The following is a 23,650-nucleotide window of genomic DNA, read 5'->3' on the forward strand; positions in this document are numbered from 1 at the left end:
TGACGTGCGCATAAAACCGCCGCCCGTCCCTTCCATGTCCGCCTTTATAATTCCTGTAATGGGCCACCTGGATAAATCCGTCTGCCAAACAATAGGAGAACTAAAGCTAATTAGATTTTGGCTCATATTGCTAAAAAATGCCCGCAACGTCATCCGCGCGGAATTAGGTTTTTAAACAATCCCGTGAAAGGAAAAAAGTAGCCCATACCAGTCCCTAGTATGCAAACTATCTACCAAATTTTGGGGCCGTGAAAAGCTAGCAGACAGACAGACACACTTCTAACACTCAGTAGAATTATATTTTTAACTACAATACATCCATTCAAAAACGCCGTCCCTAAATCATTTGAACGCAACGCACTAATGACGTGCGCACAAAACCGCCCGCCCGCCCCTTCCATGTCCGCCTTTATAATGCCTGTAATAGGCCACCTGGATAAATCCGACTGCCAAACAATAGGAGAACTAAAGCTAATTAGATTTGGGGTAATAATGTGCGTAATGGTGTAAGTTACTACATTAGGGCTGTAATGTGTTAAACTTAGATAGGTGAGCTGTTTATCCATTATTAAACTAATGTTAAAAAGTGGTGGTCAGTTAATTTTTCACGGATTGAACGCCTGTACTACTAATATTGTGGAAAAGCTAGACCTTTCATATTGGAGAAGGATTCAAAACACTTTTTATACTGGAAAAACTAAGTGTTTTTACGAATTCTATAGGCAATCTTACTATCTACACTAAACCTAAAAAGCTGCCTGTTGTTATTCTTTCACAATTTAAACGGAAACCCTGCAAAAAATTAAGGAAATATTTGGTGCTTTATAATTCTTGGTAAATTATTTTTTAATTCCATACATCTTTGTCAGCAAAAGTCATTAGGTATTTTTTGTTAGATTTGATACTGTGAATCCACCTCAACTGACAAAGAAGGCAAAACTACGAGAGGCCGTGTATACAGAGAAACTGCACCAAACTGTGTCCATTGGAGCGGAAAATTGAGCTAGTGCCAATTTTATTTTCAATTCCCTCAGTAGAATCAGTGCTACATTACCTACGAGTAGATCCAATTAATGTTTATAGCACTGAATTGGTTTTATTGGCGTGGCTTATATTGGATACTCGCATTTGTTTTGTATCACCTTGGGAATGATTAGGTTTTGTTTATACCTGGTAAAATTCAGTGGCGGATTTGATCTTAGACTCAGTAGGCGCGGGCTTAGGGCGGACAGATATTAGGGGCGGCCAATCGTGAAAAAAAAATCACTTATGATAACAAGAAGTAACTCAAAGTACCTAAATATTCTAAAGTTCACGCACATTATGGCGGGCCGCACTGCATCGCATCGTATAACAATCAAAAAATATATTTAAAAATCCTATAATTTTGTAATTTTAGAATAATATATTATTGCAAATAAAATGTCTGACTGACGCTAGAGGTCAACGAACGTTGTGAAAGTAGGCCACTCAGAGTCAATGCCGCATCGTAGGTGGGGGCATTGACCCAAGTTTTGCACGCTATACATTGCGGGTTTGAAAAATACTAAATTACTAAAAGTACAAAACGAGGCAAATGGTTATTGGTATTGTATTGTGTTTAGTAGTATAACAATGACGCTAAGTTTTTGCTAGCGTTCTGGTTACAACCTGTATTTTTATTAATTATCGTTTACTGTCGTGTCTGGTAGAAATATTCTTCAGTTCAGCGAAGGAATGAAGAGACAAAAACTTCTTTTGTTTGCCTTGAGGCGTGATTTATTACAAGCCACTGGTCCTGACGAGTCCATTCTTCGAAAGGGTGAGGTGGAGCGGAAACTGAATTCTTGCTCCTCGAGTAAACAGTCTCTTGATGAATTGTTTTAAACCCATTTTGTTTAAAAGATAATTTTGTTACAAAAATGTAGGTTTCTCTTCTTTATAATGCTGAGAACTCACTCACCATATCTGTTCTGTTATATAAGTCCCGCAAACTGCTAATGCGCGTGGCCGCCATTGTAGTGACGTCAGCACGAGACTGAAGTTTCGAGCTGATGGTATATTATTTTTACTTAAATACACATCAGCAATAGCAATTTGCGGGACTTATATCAAAAGTACGGTTCACCATTAAATTCGTACTTTTGACATGACAGTTGACACATAGAACAAGTATGGCGAGCGAGTTCTCAAAATGTGTGTGTGCACTATACTTTCATGAAATTGTCTGTAGAATTCGCAGTATTATAAATAACGATCACACGTTCCTCTGCATGGAAGATATGTATAAATATTGCATGCCTCATCCAAATAGTTTCTCCTATCAAATCCGTTCTTTTTGAGAGTATCCCTTCAGGGCTTGATAAAGACACACAGCAGACTGAGCGCACTACGAATGTACCCCTTAAAAACCTCGAGCACTCGGCGACCTAGCAATATAATATTTCTTCTGTGCTAATAGGTACGAATACTACACATCATTAGAAGCGACATCCACTAATAAATCACTGGCATGACAACCGAGAGTCTCTGCCTCCCCTACCCTTATCGCGCTCATGAGCTCTCAGCAACCCTTGACTAATGACGAACGACACAAATAGCTTGCGTGGCGAAATAAAGAACAAATATTTTTCTTACCTGACTTAAAAGTTAAACAAGGCGTAGGCATCGATATAAATTACAAGATATTATGGTCAAGCGAACAAAATCTTTACGGTTTTAACGACCCGTTTGAAATCCAGACGTCACTGAGGTTGCAGCACCAATGAGTCTGTGCCATTTTGTTTGTTCGGTAACCCTGTCCATACGAAGTAAATACTCGTAAGTCAATGGTCGTAGGCAACTTTTCATCACTCTCAATAACACAATCGGGTGTTTCTTCGGGTCTCTTGATTTCGATGTCCGGACGCTGAGGTATTTCTGTAACCATCCAATACAAAGGTTTAAAATATTTTTTCAAATAAATACTTATTTGGTGAAACTCAATAAAATGAAAAAGAGACAAACAGATACCTACATCTATAGGATTAGCCTGCTAGAGAATGAGATAGAATACATTATAGGTACAGTTTCCTATTATATTTAACTACTTACTGTACTGAATAGAATGTTTTGGTTAATTATTAATACAGTCAATCTATATGAGATAATATTATAATGTAAATTCTGTAAACCTTGGTCGACCAAGCTATTTTAATAAAGATTTAAACAAAAAAATAAGTATTATTAATTTCTACACTGTTGTGCTCAACCTTATAGCTCTTATAATTTATTAAATAATAGTTTTTACACAGACAGATTGACACACGTACAGACAGACGGACTGGACGTAACTTTAAGGATTATTTGTTTTACTATGGAACCTTAATAACGTAAATCACAAAAAGGAAAAAAATAACGTTTAAAAGGATAGTAGGTAAACAAAACTCTGTGTGAAAACTGTGAAAAGTTATTTCATATTGAGGTTGAAACCAATTCAGATTTTCGATGGGCACGACACGAAACCAATTTGCTGGCGTACAGCCGATTTCTAGCAGCTGAATCTCAAATACCAATTGTCTGTGAGAAAAACATACACTGCAGAGAGGATCACGATATAAATAGATAAAGTAAAAATATGCATTTAAATAATATCCTTTTATTAATCGACTTAGAGACATGGTCGCTAACTATGGGCCTCATAAGAAAGCTCAGAGTCACTCAGCGGGCGATGGAGAGAGCTATGCTTGGAGTTTTTTTAGGTGATCAAATCAGAAATGAGGAGATCCGTAGGGGAACTAGAGTAACCGACATAGCTCAACGGGTTGCGAAGCTGAAGTGGCAATGGGCAGGGCATATAGTTCGTACAACCAATAGATGCTGAGGTCCCAAGGTGCTGGAAAGGCGACCTCGCAATAGAAGACGCAGTGTTGGAAGACCCCACACTAGGTGGACGGACGACATCAGACGAATCGCAGGGAGCCGCTGGATTCAGGCGGCGCAAGACCGTGGCGTGTGGAAGAGACCCTATAAGAGACCTATGTCCAGCAGTGGACGTCTATTGGTTGATGATGATGATGATGATCCCTGGTATAAACCAGAGTGCTCCTATGGCTTACTAAAGAACTTGTAGAACCACTTGTACAGACATTGTTAGTATTTGTAACATCATTAACCGACATTCTCTACGAAATGAAACAGTTGTTATAAAAATAATGAAAACTGGGACACGCAATGTTTCTATAGCCCGGCGGATAGAGAGCTCTTATCCTTTTACCTGCCGGTAATGATCCTGTGTTAAGGTTAGTACACACCTTTGCATAGTTCTCCTAAAAAAAATGATTATTTCAAAAAGGCACCTCCAATATTAAACTGTTTTGTATTGTATCAAAACTTTATTTCAATAATAATTACTTACAATTTTTTCTAATTAAAAACTTTTTTTTTAAATATCTGTATTAACCAAACGATTTGTAATTATTATACATCCTGAAATCACAAATATTTTAGTACTTGGGATTTTTCTACTAACTAAATATCAATGGGTTATTAGACGCGTCAAGTCACAATTGGTGGGATAAATGAGTAGTAAATAGAGTACCTACTTGTTTGCGGTAAGTTCAATGCACAGTTTCAATGTAATCATTCACACACACACACACACACACACACACACACACACACACACACACACACACACACACACACACACACACACACACACACACACACACGCGCGCGCGGCCTGTAAAGTTTGTCGTGCACTATAATAAAATAAAAAAACACAATTTAATTCGTTGCTTTTCTCAAGTGTATATGCCAAGCTTTATAACGGCGGAAAACATCAAGAAGCTCTTCAAAACAGAATGTTTTGCGTTTTGAGGCCGAAACTCCGTCATGTTCACTCGACAACGTTTTGTTAGTATCACCTTTATATTATATCTTTCAGGATCTTCCAGGAATACGAATCCTTCATTATAATATAACATTCTTACACAAAAGCAGGATAGACCCTTTTGTATGACGATTTGTATTGTAATCCTTTGCATATCGAGCATAGTTTGTACAATGTTCGTATTATATTTTTTTTAGAAAGGTACAAGAAGTTAGCATGCGATATACTAAAACTAAATTACCAGTACAGTTAGTACAAGATTGAACAACGCATTTATCGTTAATGGTTTCGTTTGCTCCTCACTATCAATGTTTACGTATTGTCTCACAGTATGAGTTGGCCATAACAGTCAGTATTGGACTCATCGAGTAAAAGAAATAGTATACGCAATGGTCCAACTCTCGCCACAATTTGTCTCTCTTACACATTCGCAAAAAAGTGAGACAGATATACGCTGTCATTCTGTTTAATTTGGCATTTATTATTTCGTTTTCTGACGCATTTGACAGAAGATTGACAGCGTGACAGTGACAGTCAAGTGACAGCCCACCGCACACTCTATGGTATGTGTGTCTATGGTAATTTGTCTAAGATCACTAAAAACCTCAAGAAACTTGTGTCCAGAGCCAAATTTTCATCAGATTAAAAAAAAAGTTACCGCTTTCTAGTCTGTTACTCTGTCATTGTCAATAAAAAATAAATCATAACAAACCAACATAGAAACTGAAACAAAGGGAACAATCGCTTTAGTTTTAACTAGAAAACTGAAGTTTTACTGATAATTAGGTATATATTATTGTACGTAATACAACTTTGGTAGAAACAACTTCGACGAGGAAGCTGACAGAAGAATACAGCTGGGCTGGGCAGCATTTGGAAAATTCGTCAAGTCTTCAATTCGTCGCTACCCCAAAGCCTAAAGACGAAATTCTTTAATGAGTGTGTCCTACCTGTGACGTATGGCGCTGAAACGTGGACACACAAGTTCAAAGTCGCTCAGCGGGCTATGTTGGGTATCTCTCTGAGGGACAAAATCCGTAACAAGGAAATCCGTAGGAGGACCAGAGTGACCGACATAGCCCAACGAATTAGCAATCTGGAGTGGCAGTGGGCAGGCCACGTCTGCCGCAGAACCGATGGCCGATGTGTTCTGGAGTGGAGACCGCGTATCAGCAAGCGCAGTGTGGGACGACCTCCAACCCGCTGGACTGACGACCTTAAGTAAGTTTACTCTCTCTCTTCGGATCACGCCCACATAATGTACTAATTACTAGGTAATACAAATCTCTTGATCTGAATTCTGACACATAGACAAGTGGCCAGGTTTGAAGAGTATAGTGAAATCATAACATAACTTCATATGTACCTACCTACTTAAATAATTACTGTCTACTAGGTACCTAGCATTAAATGAGTTCATATGTACCTACCTACTTAAATAATTACTGTCTACTAGGTACCTAGCATTAAATGAGTTCAAAAAGGGCTGAGCCATCATTAATTATTATATTTGTTAGAACAGTTTTGACTACTGACCGCTTGATAAATGGCAACACATTTTAGACATAATCTTGTGGTACACTGAAGTTAAAGTTGCAATAAAACATCTAGGTAGTCTATTACAGAAAGGCAACTCTATATTACACTTTAATAATAATCAATAAAGTTTTCTTTGTTTAAGACATGTAATGAAGTTCGGGACCTTGAGTTTGAGCTGTATTTTAGTGTATGTATAAAGGTTATCTGTCTATCTATCTGCTGGCTTTTCACAGCTCATCCGTTCAACCAATTTTGACGAAAGGTACAAAGATCTTTCATCCTGGGCATGGATATAGCCTATTTTTTAAATAACCTAGGCTCTGAAAATTGAACAGTTCCCACAAGATAAATGAAGTTGCGAGTACATGCTGGAGAAAGACTTAGGCTACTTTTATCCCGGAAATCAGTGTGGATAAAGTCACGGGTATCATCCACTTATTAATTAATATTATAAATAAAACTTAGACCTCATTAAGATAGATAGTAAAATAAGAGGAACAGTTGTTGTGGCTAATTCCGTTGTACACTATCTCTTAACTAAACTAAAATGGCACGTCTAAATCTATTGCTATCCCTTTTATAATGTTGCTTGTGGAAAAGGATATCACTAGATTTAGACCTGTTAATTTAGTTTAGTTTAGAGATTGTGTACAAGAGAATCGGCCCCATTGTCTAATTAGCAATTAAAAAAATTAAAGATCTATAATTTCTATTTTTTCAGTGATACCTGTGGACCAGTTAGTTATTCAAAGCCTGTGGATTACCACACCACCTACCTAATGCACTTTGTTAGAAGAATGCAAGTTGATATTGCTGCATCAAGACTACACCCTACAGGATCCTCATAAGTCATCTAAGTGCAGTAACACTGCGCAACAAACTAGTTTTATAATAATATAAAAATTTAATAGTAAATAAAATGTTTTTTTGTCTCTGCTTGTCTATTAAGTACATAGTGTTTTTATAGCTAGTCATGCCATAATAGATTCTTTTATAGGCATTTCAATTTATACCTACCTACATACAACGGGCTAGCTTTTGAGACTTGCCGCCTTGATGGAGGAAAAAAGAGTAGATAGGGACGTTCCGGAGGGTCTCTGAATTCACCCATACGAAAAGTGAGCGAGTCTCTCGCTGAAGGAGTGAAGGGGTTGACTTACCCCGCCGCCCCCTATCGAGGCCCGTTTTAAGTCAATGACAATTTTATCAAAATTAAAAAATCATTTAAAAAGTATACGTCCCCGGCGGAAGGTCACTCCTTCCAAAGGGAATGATTTCCCTCCCCTCCCTCTTACTTCAGCTACCCCCATCAAGGCGGTACGACGTTTTCAAAATGTTTATTCATACAAATAAACAAAATTGAAGATTGCCTGTTACGTTCTCAATAAGCTCTGTGAGCTAATCTTTGAAGTGTTGAACCGATTTTGATGAGACTTGGTGCACAAACAGTTGGGGACAGTGTGGTTAATTCTGTTAGACAAGGTCTAAGTCTATTGCTATCCTTTTCTGCAGTGCAGGGAGCTTATGAAAGGAACAGCAATACACACATAAACCTGTCATTTTAATTTAGTTTTGATCATAGATTCCTGGAAATATCCAGGCAGGCAAATTCCAGGATACCTTTTAACTATTATTAGCATCATCTGAGAACTTATTTTTTTAGGATGAAATAAAACAAATTAAATCATTTTATTTAAATTTGAGACTATAAGTAGGTAGGTATGCATATAAGTATTTTACATCAGCTGTAAAATTCATAAGGTGTATTTAAGTAGGTACATCATAAACAGTTCAAATTATATAGGTATTCTACAAGTCTGATGACCCCCGGGTTAGTTGCAGTCTTGACTCTTGAATTAAGTTAGGTCTTAGTGGCCCTAGCTTAGGTAGCTGGAAGATAGGCAACATAATCTGGTAAGTATAGGTTAGGTACCATAGATGATCTGCAACCTGAAAATAATATTTTATTTTAGAAACATACTTATATAAATAAGCTTGCTAAATTTGGTAGGTAGGTCCATTTCATACTAACTTATACCCTTCTATACTAGCTTGTGCCCGCGATTTTGTCCGCGAGGACTTCACAAATTTCAATTAGATAGATCAGTCAGTCAGTTTTTCCTTTTATATATGTATATATATAGATAAATTAGGTACCTACTTTCTTGTTTGGGAATGGATGCAAGGAATGGTAGGTACCTAGTAGGTGGGTATTTTCTGTTATTGTATGCATGTTTATTAATATACCTACCTACTTCACCTCTATGAGGTAGGTAGGTACCGAATAAGTTTGAAAATATTCAGTTAGTAGGTAGGTACCTACCTACCTAGGTTTCTATTCTGGTGAAATAATGGGTTGATTTCAATCAGATATAGCTGTACCAACTTATATGTATAATTGAATCAATCTTCTTGGTGAACTGTTTTAAATGATGGTAAAATAATGTAAGTAGGCACCTACTTAGTAGTAAATTTGAGCCACACGTTTGATGTACCTACCTATAAGGCTTAGAATAATATTATGTAGGTATTAGGTAGGTAATAAATTGTGCATATCTTACCTTTGCCTCACTGATCAAGGTATGACATACTCTTTGTGATCGATCTTCTAACGCTACAATTCTACCTTAACATTCAGTAAATGCATTCTGCGAGCTATATGTATGGATGGCATGGCTATCGCTGCACAAAATGATTCATCCGAGATGCACTATTATCAGTATCTATCATTTTAGCCTGCGGATGTCTGTCTTCTACATCCAGTCTTGAGGCATCCTCATTTTCACGTTAGGTACCTACCTACTCTATAATATGGACGGTCCATCAGAGAACCTGTTTCTTTGACGGATGCTCAACCCAGTACGACATGAATGGATTGTTCACTGCCACTTCAACTTGCTGGGGGGTTTGGGCTATGTGAGAACCTGTTTCTTTGACGGATGCTCAACCCAGTACGACATGAATGGATTGTTCACTGCCACTTCAACTTGCTGGGGGGTTTGGGCTATGTGAGAACCTGTTTCTTTGACGGATGCTCAACCCAGTACGACATGAATGGATTGTTCACTGCCACTTCAACTTGCTGGGGGGTTTGGGCTATGTGAGAACCTGTTTCTTTGACGGATGCTCAACCCAGTACGACATGAATGGATTGTTCACTGCCACTTCAACTTGCTGGGGGGTTTGGGCTATGTGAGAACCTGTTTCTTTGACGGATGCTCAACCCAGTACGACATGAATGGATTGTTCACTGCCACTTCAACTTGCTGGGGGGTTTGGGCTATGTGAGAACCTGTTTCTTTGACGGATGCTCAACCCAGTACGACAAGCATGGATTGTTCACTGCCACTTCCACTTGCTGGGGGGTTTGGGCTATGTGAAAACCTGTTTCTTTGACGGATACACTGCGCACATCACAAATTACGCCACTGAACCAAATTTAAGTTACACAATCACGACGGTTAGCTTTGACTGCCTTCCTAAACATTCTCCTTGCCTCCGTGGGCAAATTAAGGCTCTTCACTTATTAAAATTCATCATTTTGTTTAATTATCAATAAGCTTTCACGCTTCTCTCACCGAGTATTTTTTGGTGAATTACAATTCGACTATCGACTCGTATCCATAAGCGAAAATGACGTCATTTACTAGTTTTAGGACGTCAAACTTAGGACTCGTACTGCCAAATTACTCGATATTGGTATTGGTGTAGGTAAACGCAAACCATTCTCGATGGTGACGTAGTTATATGGTAATTGGTATCGTAAAGTTGAAAGCTATACTCGCAAACACTCGATCATCTTTAGTTCGCAATATTTCCGCTGTGTCGCTGCCTGTAGATGTATGGAAACAGTCGATTTCGAGATTGGTATTTTTAAAACTATAAAATCTTATACTAACTGTACAGGTGTATTTAAGATCCAGTTTACTGTAACGCGGAAGTATTTCGACTCTCGAATTTGGTTTGGTTTGGTGAGACGTAAAATCTTGTACTACGGGTACTGAACGCTTCCAAAAACGAATAGGTACAGGTGATAGAAATGATGATTACTGATGTGATACTACAAAACAAAACGCGAAAAAAATAGAAAAAAATCCTATAATTTTTACTATTTTACGATATATTGCAAATAAAACATCTGATTGACGCTAGAGGTCAACGAAAGTTACCTCTAGCGTCAGTCAAGTAAGTAGTCCTCTAGAGTAAGTAGGCCACTCGGAGTCAATGCCGTGTCGTAGGTGGGGTATTCACCCCAATTTGGCCAAATGAGGCAAATGGTTATTGGTATAACAATGACGCTAAGTTTTTGCTAGCGTTCTGATCAACGAAAGTTACCTCTAGCGTCAGTCAAGTAAGTAGTCCTCCAGAGTAAGTAGGCCACTCGGAGTCAATGCCGTGTCGTAGGTGGGGCATTGACCCGAATTTGGCCAAATGAGGCAAATGATTATTGGTATAACAATGACGCTAAGTTTTTGCTAGCGTTCTGGTTACACCCTGTATATTTCAAAGAGTGTTTCAAAATGTGTAGCTTATACTTAACTCCTAATCGCAAGTTCCGAGTTAGCTGCTAAAATAGCTGGATAGCCGGAACATTTGAATATATTGCACACAAGCCAGCGCACTTTGTATGCAGTTAATTGTGCGACTTGGCAACATCCGCCTTAAAATGTTGGCCATTCCTTTAAGTAACTTCTGGACAAGGATTTTTCTTGTAGCTTTGTCTACACTAATCTACACTTAATATTATAAAGAGGAAAACTTTGTTTGTATGTTTGTTTGTTTGTACTGAATAGGCTCAAAAACTACTGGACCGATTTTAAAAATTCTTTCACCATTCGAAAGCTACATTATCCACGAGTAACATAGGCTATATTTTATTTTGGAAAAAAATAGGGTTCCGTAAGATATTTGGGTTTTTCGGACACAAGGTGTAAAAAATCAACCAGAAAAGTTACTTATTTTGCGTACGCTGCCTAAACTATAAAAGATAGAACCATAAAATGTTCTAATTAATTGTAGATCTTATAAATATCTACAAAAAAGTCCGCGACACACTATACCCATCTATGTCGAGTGAGGCACAGCAACCATTTTTTTATTTAAAAATCTTGAATTTTTTTTGGACTACATTTAAACGCGTTTATTTTACTCATGCTATTAATCCTTATCAAAATAAATGATTTCATCACTAAGAACAGTTTATGGAGATAATATTTGGTCTTTGAATGATTAAAATTGGACGTTTGGTTTTGAAGTTATGGCGAAATTAAAATATTACGATTTCTGCTGCACGGCCCGTTGCGAAGTGGGCGTCACCAAGGCGGGGGTGCGCGTGCGGGAGGGGAGTTTAGTATTATATAAAGAGGTAATGTCGTTAAGTTTGTTTGTAGGCGGTAATCTTGGAAACTACTGAACCGATTTTAAAAATTCTTTCACCAGTAGAAAGCTACATTATTCCTGAGTGACATAGGCTATACGGGATCTTTAAAACCCTAAATCTACGCGGGCGAAGCCGCGGGGATCAGCTAGTTCTTTATATATTCGTTACTTGAAGTGAATATACACACTATTATATTTTGGATTCAAAACTGCACGATTATTTAAAAAATGACATAAGTAGTAACACTTTAGATGTAATCATCTGAAGGAAAAGATGACTGACTGATCTATCAACACACAGCTCAAACTACTGGACGAATCTACCTGAAATTTGGCATGCAGATGGCTATTATGACGTAAGCATCAATTCAACCCCTGAGGGGGTGAAATAGGGGTTTGAAATTTGTGTAATCCACGCGGACGAAGTCGCGAGCATAAGCTAGTAACACTTATTAGAAGATCTCTGCAAAGTTAGAGCTTTTAATCCCACTATGTTCTGTTACTTTTTGATAATTGTAGCCCCAACACTTACTATTCTAAGCTAAAAATAACAACCTACGCAAAGACTAAGCTCAAACATCAAGACTAAAAGGTCCGGTCAACCTTTGTAACAAAGTACAATATAAAAGGGCTTAAAGTAATTTGTTCCGCGTCATTCAGTGCTGAGTTTAATTATTGCTTCCATTTATTTGCACATTAGAGTAATGGCAAAAACAACTCCCTTCGGGATAGATTGCGTGTTACCCTTAGGACCGGACTCGCTGGACCGCGTCCATTTGTTAGATCATAACAAAAAAAAGTCTTATTTTGTGATTCGTGATTTCTTTTATACAGTAGCCTTTACCCTAGGGGCTCAGACCCTGGGCGGTGCGTTTGGAACTCTCGTAATTAAGTATCACCATTATGTCATTATCTTAAAATTCACCTATTGACAATCAAAAAGTGTACAGTGGTACCATTTAAATAAATGATTTGACTTTGACTTTAATTTTTTTTAATAAAAATTAATTTATATTTAGTCAAATATAAGTAAAAAATGTGTTTAATCTATGTGTTCCGTAAATTTTTATTAGATAGGAAAAAAACAGCATTTAGACACTTCTATTTTCTGTAAGCATCCTAATGCTTACAGAAAATAGATACCGAATGAATATCAATTTTCCAATCACTCCAATCTCTTTCATGTAATTATTTATCAAGAAATTTAATTAATTATTTAAGACCCTCTGAATTACAATGCTTGCAGACTTTCAAACTTTTTTATAAAACAGCAATATCCTGAAGTCGAAATTTTTGTTGTCGAAAAAGTTGAATCAACAAAATTTTTGACATATTCTGTATCACCTATTAAAATTTTCATTCAATATTGAAATAAAATTCACAGAATACTATGACAGAATAAAATAAAAATTCGCATTTTTTTTTGTAAAATAATTTTCAGCATTTTTATGAAGGATTGCTTCCGACTCAAATCCCAGAGGTTGAGTGACACAATTAATCATCGCAATACCCAATCTCATCCATTTTATTTTAAAATAAAACAACAGCAATAGGTAGGGCGTAAATATTTTGTTAAACTTACTCAAGAAAATCGATAAAATGCCGTATACGTAAAGGATAAGAGCTTGTACGTAGATACGTCGTACAAGACGTCTCTTGTAAAACCTCGGTCGGTAAGTATCCCGGGTCCGTAATTCTACTCCATACCTATTATTGTGCCTGTAATTTTAAATTATATACCTACCTAACGATATTTTAAAGTGTAATAGAGCATCTAAAAATCGGCGACTTGTTCCTACGATAAAGTGTTCTAGAACACACTCAAAGTAAGTACATTTCACTTCGCCACCGGAGCATCCTCAGGTTAAATTAAAAGTTATTGTAACCACAAAGATATGTGTAGTGTTGTGTGGTGTTTGTGTGTAATTTATTTATCGTATGGCATTTTATTTTTAATAAGCGTGTCATTAATATAAAATATTTTAAGTCAATTGAAATATTATATTTCAAGTCAAATGTCAGCTATTATGAGTCAATGTCAAAATTTTCCAGCTTGGAGTGTAATGTGTGTAATGCTTTCTTTTCTTGCTACTTTTATATTGCTTCCTTGTATCTACACTATTATCATGGATTTCAGTAAAGTAACGCCTGCTTATATCCAACATTAGTTTTATTTAACTTTAACATGTGGTGTTAATAAGCGAATTCACATTAAAATGTTATACTCAAAGCCCAAAATTAGTCAAAGTTTATAATAATATGTTACTAGGAATTTAATCAACCAACTAAGAATTGGCAGGGGACGAAATAAATCACTTTGCGACCCTGCCCTGTATGATAATGTGACTTATTCACGCGTAACTTTATTGATCCCGTATCTGAACTATACGAATCCCTTGAGGTAGATGTGTCGTAGAAATTAATCGTGCGTGTGGCCTCCATATTAATACCTAATCCTCAATACTAATATTATAAATGCGAAAGTTTCTGTCTGTCTGCTAAGATTTCATGGTCCAGCCATTTAACTGATTTTGAAGAAAGTGTAGATAACTAAAGATAAAATAATTTAGTAGCTGTTTAATTTGAAATTAATTATAATTAAGTAGAAATGGAAAGCTCCGCTCAGAAATTATATTATTGCTCTTAAGATTATATTAAATTGCTAACATTTCCCTCAAGACCAATTTATCACGGTGGCGTAGGTGGTTTATATAGACATTTCGCAAACTTAAAGATCATTATTATATTGAATAGCGGAACAAAATAATAATGAGTTCATATGCTTCCGTCATCATTATCTACGTGCGAATGTTTTAATTGTTTCGGCGAAACACTGAGGTAAAATGAACGTTTTATTTTTGAAACACAGACTAATGCAAAATTGATGGAGCCCTTACATATAAAATAACAGTAAAAGTAGGTAGGTAGTGGCGCTTCAACCTTATCACCGTATCCTTACATCATCAACGCACATCAAGCTGTGGACTTTCACAGTTGGATTGATAGTTTCACACATCATTGGCCTTATTACCTCGTTGGTAACGTGTGCTCGATCGGTATCGTTGTGCCAGAACTCAGCAGGTTCAACCGTTGTTTCTTCAAACTTGAATATAATATAGTGCTCCGTAGTCAAAACTACGTTTGCGCGTTTCAGGTTCCATATTGAAGAGGCCCGTGACGCCATCTAGTATCGGTATATAGAGACCACTGCACAATCTATATGCACTCTTTTGCACAGCTGCTTGTCCCCGTGTCTGTACGCGGTGTACACAGACGACATCCCTACCCTCGCCGAACATTTGCGCGAGGGGGAGGAAGACGTGCTGTTGTCGCTTTATGCTGACGACAGCGCGTATCTCGCGTCGTCATACCATCAGATCATCGCTACCAATCGCATGCAACGTCTGCTGGATTTGCTTCCGGATTGGCTGGATAAGTGGAAAATGGCAGTCAACGTGGGGAAGACTGCCGCGATCCTGTTCGGCATCCGGAAGCCTTTACGTCAGCTCCAACTGCGAGGGCAGGGCATAGAGTGGCAGACTTCGGTGTGCTACTTGGGGTGTCGCATCGACAATAACCTGAGCATGATCCCCACTGTGAACCACGCCGTGGATCATGCCAAGGCTGCCACGTCGATGCTGTACCAGATCCTCACCTCAAGCCTCTCACTGAAGACCAAGCTCCGGATTTACGGAGCCTATGTCCGCTCACGTCTGACGTACGCGGCTCCTGCCTGGTATGCTCTCTGTTCAGAACACCAGAAGAGCCGCTTACAAATCCAGCAGAACAAGTGCCTACGCATGATCGTAGGAGCGCCGAGGTACGTGAGGAATGATGTCATTCATCGCGACCTCAAGACGCCCACCGTGGAGGAGTACGTCCGTACACTTGCGCGGCGCATGTTTGCGCGCGCGGACTACGGACCTTACACACACCTTCACGGCATCGCTCCGCTGACCATTCGACCACCGACCGGGCGTCCTCTGCCTCGGGAACTCCTACGATCGCCACCACTAGCGTGGCACGCAGGCGATCCTAGCGATGATGATGACGACGCGAGACCCACCGGATTTGACACTATCTCCGCGCCTATCTTCCGCAACGCGGAGATCACGACCGGACCAGACACCACCCCCGCGCGCGACGGCGACTCTATCGCCCTCAGCGCGGGGAACACAACCAGCCACGAGGCCCCAAGCCAATGATGGCGGGCCCTAGCCGGTGAAATTCCGGCTAGAAGACCAACACCGGGGTAATTGAATACCCCGCGCCTTGCCCGGGTAAGGAGGCTACGCCTCGAGGCCCGTACCCCCGCTTGGCTTTCGGCCAACCGGAGAAGACCCTGTCGTCGTCGCACTCTTTTGGAAAACGCAGCCATACGCCATCTTCGTAGCGTTGCGTCGCAAGCCTTGACAGAGTTATCAACTTTTTTTCTACAAGGCATTAATAACCTCTCATTCGTCGTGACGCCCCCTCTTCCCTCCCCGATTGTTATCTTGACCTGTCGCGGAATATACTGTTATAAGACCTGGAGGGTGACATAGGCTACTTTCTATACCGGAAAATCAAAGAGTTCCCACGGGATTTTAAAAACCAAACCCGTTCGAATAAAGTTTCAGGCATCAGCTAGTAAAGTAATAAAATACAAAATTGTCTATACGTAAGCAATCTATGTAACCCAGTTCTCCAATTTTCTTCGACGCGTGTTATTGTATAAGCGTATTATAAGGCGGGCACCCGCGCTGAATACAAATTGTTAAGTAATCGTTTCTCGCGTCGAGTTGGTCTTCCTCGCATAAAATTACTAATGTGTTTTGAGTGTGTTTGACAAGCTTCCCGGAATAGCGAATAGGAATTAGGAAATACATACCTACTGCAGAATAGAAAATAATATAAACTTTTGTTTACTTAACTCTTTTGAAGCAGGCCTTTGCCAGAAGCTACTTCTGTACCCGTAGTATAAGATTTTACGTCTCACCAAACGTTGCTAGAATTCGAGAGTCGAAACACAATAACATCAAAGTAAAATGGACCTAAACAGCCTTGAATTGAAGTCAAATATTCAATGCCACTGATTTTAATTTCGCAATGTTTCCGCTTGGAGCGCTGGCTGTAGAAGTGTAGACAAACTTGAGCTTTAAAACAAGGCATTTAAGATCCAGTTTACTGTAACGCGGAAGTATTTCGACTCTCGAATTTGGTTTGGTTTGGTGAGACGTAAAATCTTGTACTACGGGTACAGCTGAGATCTATACAGGCTACTCTGCTGGGCGGTTACTCATACTCTGCCGCAAAGTGCCTAGTTACTAGGTACTAAGGTCTGGGGTTCTAAGTATAACCCTTTCTGAGATCCGTGTAGGTTAAGGGGAATTATGAAGTTTGTTTCGTAATGGTTGACACATTTACAAAAATCCCGTTCATGCACCTTCTAACTTTTCATAGATATGTGCATTTTAAGCAATTAGTAGGTATCAGCGTTTTCCCCTATCATTCCCTAAGGGGGTAAATTTGAGAAAAATCGAGATGCTGTCGATCCCGCATCCCTGCTGGGACTGAAATCTATGCTGGGATGTTTACTGTCGAACATAAATTTAATTTTAGAAAAAAATTACTTATTAGTCAATTTCAGGACCTTATTAATTTAGTACCTACCTAAACATGTATTATGAAGTTTCAAGCCCTTGGAATAGCTTATACCTACTTGCTCAAAATGTTGCCTAATTGCATGCACTGTCGACGACACTTCAACGCACGTGACAGCCCACAACGTAATTTCCCTGGTCCAAGGCATTGGCGATCGCCGTAGTCTGCTGCAATTTGATGTTAAAGGTAATGGCAATTTAAAATGTATGCTTAATATGTTTTTTTTTTTAAATTTAAATACAAGTTAGCCCTTGACTGCAATCTCACCTGGTGTTAAGTGATGATGCAGTCTAAGATGGAAGAGGGCTAACCTGGAAGGGGTATGGCAGTTTGAATTGAACCCATGCCTCTTTGGTTTCTACACGGCATCGTACCGGAACGCTAAATCACTTGGCGTCATGGTTTTACCGTTTTATGTAATGAATATAGTATGAATTTAAATAGCTTCTTAGAACAGCAAATCGTGAATATCTAGATCCTTAGATCATAATATTATTTTTTGCTCTCAAAATCTCGCAATCTTTACATCGACAAAGCGCTGCAAAAAGAAAGATATGTGTTTTAGGCTGCATCCCATCGGCTACTTCGAGGCTTTCGTACCCGAGGGTGGCAACGATACCCTATTACTAAGCCACCGCTATGCGTCCACCCGTCCATCCGTCCGTCCACCCGCCTTTAATTCAGCGAGCTGTATCTCGTTATCCGTAATAGGTAGAGAGTTGAGTTTTTGTTACAATGCGTATTTTATTGCTGTTATAACAACATAAAATAACAATGTGGCTGCCATTAAAAAAATTAAAAATTGTTATTTCTTATACGATAGTATGAAAACCTTCGTGTGCGACTCTGACCCGCACTTGACCGATTTTTTGAAAAATCTGTTAAGCCCGTAAAACTTGTGACTTGAGCCAGCCTCCCTACTTTTACGCTTAAGTTTATGAGCATTTATGAAACACCGTCTCAGCGGGACAATGTTGCGAACCATTCTGTAGCTACTTTGATGACACTTTGATATTTTGTTGCGACCCGCTCGCTTTACCTTTATGTGTTCACTAGTGTTCACTTTTATCGTCCACGAAGACTACAAATGCTGATATCGGGATCGAGAATTTTTAAGGTAAAATGATAGTATCTAAAATTGAAATTCAACTTAATATTAATAGGAACTTTTGTTCTTTATCAATACACTAGATGATGCCCGTCGGCGTGGATTTAGGTTCTAAAAGTTTTAGGATTTAATTTTTCGGGATAAAATCTTCGGAATACTAATTTACCTTTCGCCAAAATAGATAAGTAAACCAAATGGGCCTTTAAAAATGATTGATTTTATTTTGATTTTACAGAAAAATTTGGTTTTCACTTTACTTCTATCTTAATCTTAAAAGCCTTGTTTTAAAGCTCAAGTTTGTCTTCACTTCTACAACCAGCGCTCCAAGCGGAAACATTGCGAAATTAAAATCAGTGGCATTGAATATTTGACTTCAATTCAAGGCTGTTTAGGTCCATTTTACTGTAACGCGGAAGTATTTCGACTCTCGAATTTGGTTTGGTTTGGTGAGACGTAAAATCTTGTACTACGGGTACTGGTCTTCAGTCTTAGGAGAAACGGGGAAATTATACTGGGAAATTGGGACAAGTGTTTTGGGTGAAATGTGGCGTAGGGACCGCCCGGTGCGTCGGAAAGTGAACATTTCCTGACGAAAGTTATCTCAGCTCAAAAGTCGGGCTTTTTATGATAGTGCAAACTTGGTAAACGAAGTGTGAATGGTTTCCCTGGATAATCTGGTAAAGGACATTATAGCTAGTTTATTAAAGGACTAGATTATGCCCACGACTTTGTCTGCGCGGAGTTAGGTTTTTTTAAAATTCCTAGGATCTCTTCGTTTTTACGGCATAAAAAGTAGCCCCTATATTCACTGTGTCCGGGATGAAAGCTATCTCTGTACCAAATAAGTAGATCATGAACCCACGACTGCGTAAATGTGGATTTAGGTTTTTTTGCAAATCCAATGGAAACTCCAGAACAAAAAAGTGGCCCATGTCAGTTTCCGAGTTGCGAGCTGTATCTGTACCTTTCGTCAAAATCGGTTAAACAGATGGGCTGTGAAAAGCTGGCAGACACACTTTCGCATTCATAATATTAAAATGTAGTTTCTACTATCTAAATATAAATTCCGATTCATAGTGTAAGGTTTTTTAAACATGCATTAGCCGTCGAGAGATTTCATACATGCATAGATTTTCCGGAAACGGACTAAATGTCCTTCGCTTTGTAACCTCACCTCCTTCAATTACCGTAATGCGGCTAAAACATCGGAAGCATGTCCGTACGGACGCGACCCGTTGGGGTCTGTTGAAAGTCCGGAAAAGCCGGAAAAGCGTCAATCCATCACCGAGAGTTACTGCGTCGACAGCGATGTACGACGGGGGACCCCACGCGATGTCTTTCTTACGAGTAGGTTCTTTACGTACTACCATACAGGCACTCTACTTTATTATCATGGAAAATACAAATTCTTGTGTTCATTTATTCGCAAATATCACTTTACTAGTAGATGCCGCCAACTTCGTTCACGTGGATTTAGATTTTTTTAAATATGCCATGGAAATTCTTTTATTTTTTATTTTGGAAAAGCACCCTAAAACGCAAGAGTATCAGAGCAACTTTTTAGATAATTATTATACCTACTAAAATTAAAGAGCGTCTTCTAAGTTAAAATATGACGAGCACAAGTTCTCATTGTTCAATTGAGTTTAGGCAGATAATTTATTTCACCATCTTCTAATAAATTAGTTGGGCTTTGGAGCTCTTGTAACTTTAGTTTTAAGTTTACGTAATTAATTAATCATCACTATTTCATCATTAATTTACAAATTCAATAATTGACAATCAAAAAATGTCGGTAAGTTACGGTCTCTAGTTAACCTTGACGGTTTCTAGATAGCCTATAAGAATAAAAATTTGTATCGCTATCTACCAACGATAAGGAGATTTCCGTTCTGAAATTTGAAAGTCTTATATTTTCCGCATAATATGTTAAACGATAACAGACAAATTGCATTATCGGCAGCAGGCTTTATTAAATAATGCGTGTAATGAACCTACGCCGTACTGCAAGTGATAATGCACATATATTTCGAGAGCCATGAGGTATAGCTATTAATTTTCAGGGAGTAGGTACTTATAATTAGGGTGCCGTACCTCAAAAGGAAAAACAGAACCCTTATAGGCTCACTTTGTTGTCTGTCAAGAAACCTACAGGGTACTTCCCGTTGACCTAGAATCATGAAATTTGGTAGGTAGGTGGGTCTTATAGCTGGTATTAGGGGAAAAATCTGAAAACCGTGAATTTGTGGTTATATCACACAAAAAAATTTAAATTGTTGTCATGAACTAATAATTAGTATTTTCATATTTCGAAGTAAGATAACTATACCAAGTGGGGTATCATATGAAAGGGCTTTACTTGTACATTCTAAAACAGATTTTTATTTATTTTTAGGCATAATAGTTTTTTATTTATCGTGCAAAATGTCGACAAAATACGATTGTACCACGGAACCCTCAGTGCGCAAGTCTGACTCGCACTTGGCCGGATTTTCTTCATATAAACTCCGTAGATCGGTAGGAAATGTGGTTGCTAACATTACATGCATTTTCTACCTTAAAAATGTATTTTATAATATTTTATGCATCTGGGATCTGGGATATTCAAATAAAAAATTCATCAATATCAAAGAAAAAACATGGCAGCCGCAGCAGTCAGTGAGGAAGTGAGGACTGGCGGCAGAAGTGAAAACATAAAACTATGATTTTTTTTTTTTTGGATTCTCATAATATTTTGTTATACTTAACTAAAACTATTAACATTAGTTTAGTTTTTACATCTATCGGCTCTCCTAGCACTATTAACATTAGCATATCGGTGAAGCAACCTTAAAGTTTTTAGTTCTCGTCCCAAAATCGCCTAACGCGCCTAAAGAAGTCTTCACTTGAATTAATTGTACCGAAATGGTCCACCGAATTCTGGCCAGCGTACCTTTTGCATTGTCAGCATCCCCTTGTACGCTGACTACTTTCGAGGAATGAAATCCTCCGAAAGATTTGTTGATGGAAAATTTCTCCTTCCAACCTGATTCACTTCTATTTTTATTATATTTTCGTTCTCGTAAAATATGCTTTTGCATTGGATATTTTTAAGTAGGCAATGAACATGACGAAAATAGTTTTCTTTTTACTAAAAGTCTTGGATGGATTAACCATCTAAGATTACGCTACAGCAGTACGCGACAGGCCGAGATGCAAATCGGGGTTTTGACACCCGCATAGCCCCCGTGTTAAGCTGGTGCAGGCGAACGCGGGTGACTTGCGGGTGTGCGGGGCGTCCCCCCGTCTCATACCTCGATTGCCATCTAGATCTGTCGCGTACTATAGGCCACAATTTACTAAGGGCGATTGCAGGTTAGCGTTTTTTCTGTGCCCACGCTCGTTCCGGCGTGTTTTTTCGAAACAGTGGGTCGGCCAGTAGCAATATGGAGTTCAACGAAGACATGAATTACTCATATTACAGGAGCTTATAAGCGCGTCTACTGAGTACGAGATGCATGTGTGACAAAAGGCGCGCAAAAATGCGTGTACGAAAACGAGCCGAGACGCACAAGAAAACACCTACCTATCTCTAATCGCTGTAAGTAAGTAACACACTACGGAAGAGCCAAAAGGCACGAGATGCATTCTGCCTTATATAGACCTATAATAGTTATGGCCTAAAAAGCGCGAATAAGCTCTCCCTTACGCCTCTTTTCGCAGAATTATTCTCCCTGCAAATTATCACGCTATGTAGTGAACTTAAAGCTTAGTTTACTTTGAAGCATTTTCCGCGTCGCTCCAAAACTACGGCATGCCTTGTCGATCCTGAAACTGAAATAATAATAATTATGAAGCTGCCACGAGTCCTTACGAGTCTTCAGAGCCATTATTATAATAAAGAGTTCTAGGTCAGTGGTACAGCGAGTATTCCTTTCACAGCTTCACTTTTGCAAGCATCCGTGCGTTAATTCCACGGCCGAGGGGGAAATAAGGAAATGGGACTTGCACGATACGGTTGGAGTGTGCGTGCTTGAAAATTCTCGCTTCTATATAAAAATTGTGAGAGATAAAAATATAACTTTATATTATATTATTCATTAGATTGCGCGCTAATGACGCGCTAGTGGCGGCTACAAAAAATAGAAACTAGACCATTTAACTTTCACTTGGAATTCTTCTTCAATAGAAATTTCACCTTCATTAAAAGAACGTTTTAATAGGACGCTAGATGATGCTAGATTTATGTTTAGTTAAGAATCCCGTTAGAATTCTTTGATGATGATAAAAATTAACCTATTTCCATTTTTGGGATGCAAGCTAACTTTATACTAAATCTGACAAAATCGATCAAGTGAAAAGGCGACAGATAGACAGATACACTTAAGCATTTATAATAATACTAGCTGATGCCCGCGACTTCGTCCGCGTGGATTTACGTTTTTCAAAATCCCGCGGGAACTCTTTGATTTTCCGGGATAAAAAGTAGCCTATGTGTTAATCCAGGGTATAATCTATCTTCATTCCAAATTTCAGCCAAATCCGTTCAGTGGTTTTTGCGTGAAGGAGTAACAAACATACACACACACACACACATACAAACTTTCGCATTTATAATATTAGTTGCGATTAGTATATAGTCCATACTTTATCTCATCTACTTATTATATAAAATAGCCAAGACATTTTTACCCAGATCAAAATGTGTTCATTTGAGATCTTGTATAAAATTTTCAGTGTAGGTTTACCCAATATTTTAATAATTTTATTACAACGCAATGCAGAAATCCAGATTTTCTGACTCATACACCAATAAGTACTGGTAAAAAATAAGGCTGAAAATGCACCAAACTTCATACATTAACATATTATTATGCCGGCCATATACTCTTACGTCCAGTCAGGGCAAGCTTCCAAGTTGAAATAACAACAATAACATTTAAATGCGATGAAAAGCCAAAATGCATTATTCATCCGAGATAGTACTTCAGGGCTCGATAGTATATTATATGCACATTGCACTTACATTTAGGTATCTGGTATTCCGTTTTACAGACACTACTTATAGTCCGCGACAGCCGACAGGTCGCCGTGGCAATCGGGGTGGGGATGCCCCGCACACCCACACAGCCCTCGCGCTAATTCGGTGC

At 38.6% G+C, this 23,650-nt stretch overlaps 1 long non-coding RNA gene across 1 annotated transcript in view; it reads right to left on the reverse strand.

Annotated features, from left to right (window-relative positions):
* The window catches only part of LOC138403373 (uncharacterized), a 606,611-nt gene that overhangs the window by 145,139 nt on the left and 437,822 nt on the right, over positions 1 to 23,650 (reverse strand). The window contains exon 2 of the long non-coding RNA XR_011237637.1: positions 12,326 to 12,341. This is a non-coding gene — a long non-coding RNA (uncharacterized lncRNA). The remainder of the gene's footprint in view (positions 1 to 12,325; positions 12,342 to 23,650) is intronic.

This window comes from Maniola hyperantus, chromosome 15 (genome assembly GCF_902806685.2).
Source record: "Maniola hyperantus chromosome 15, iAphHyp1.2, whole genome shotgun sequence".
NCBI lineage: Eukaryota > Metazoa > Arthropoda > Insecta > Lepidoptera > Nymphalidae > Maniola > Maniola hyperantus.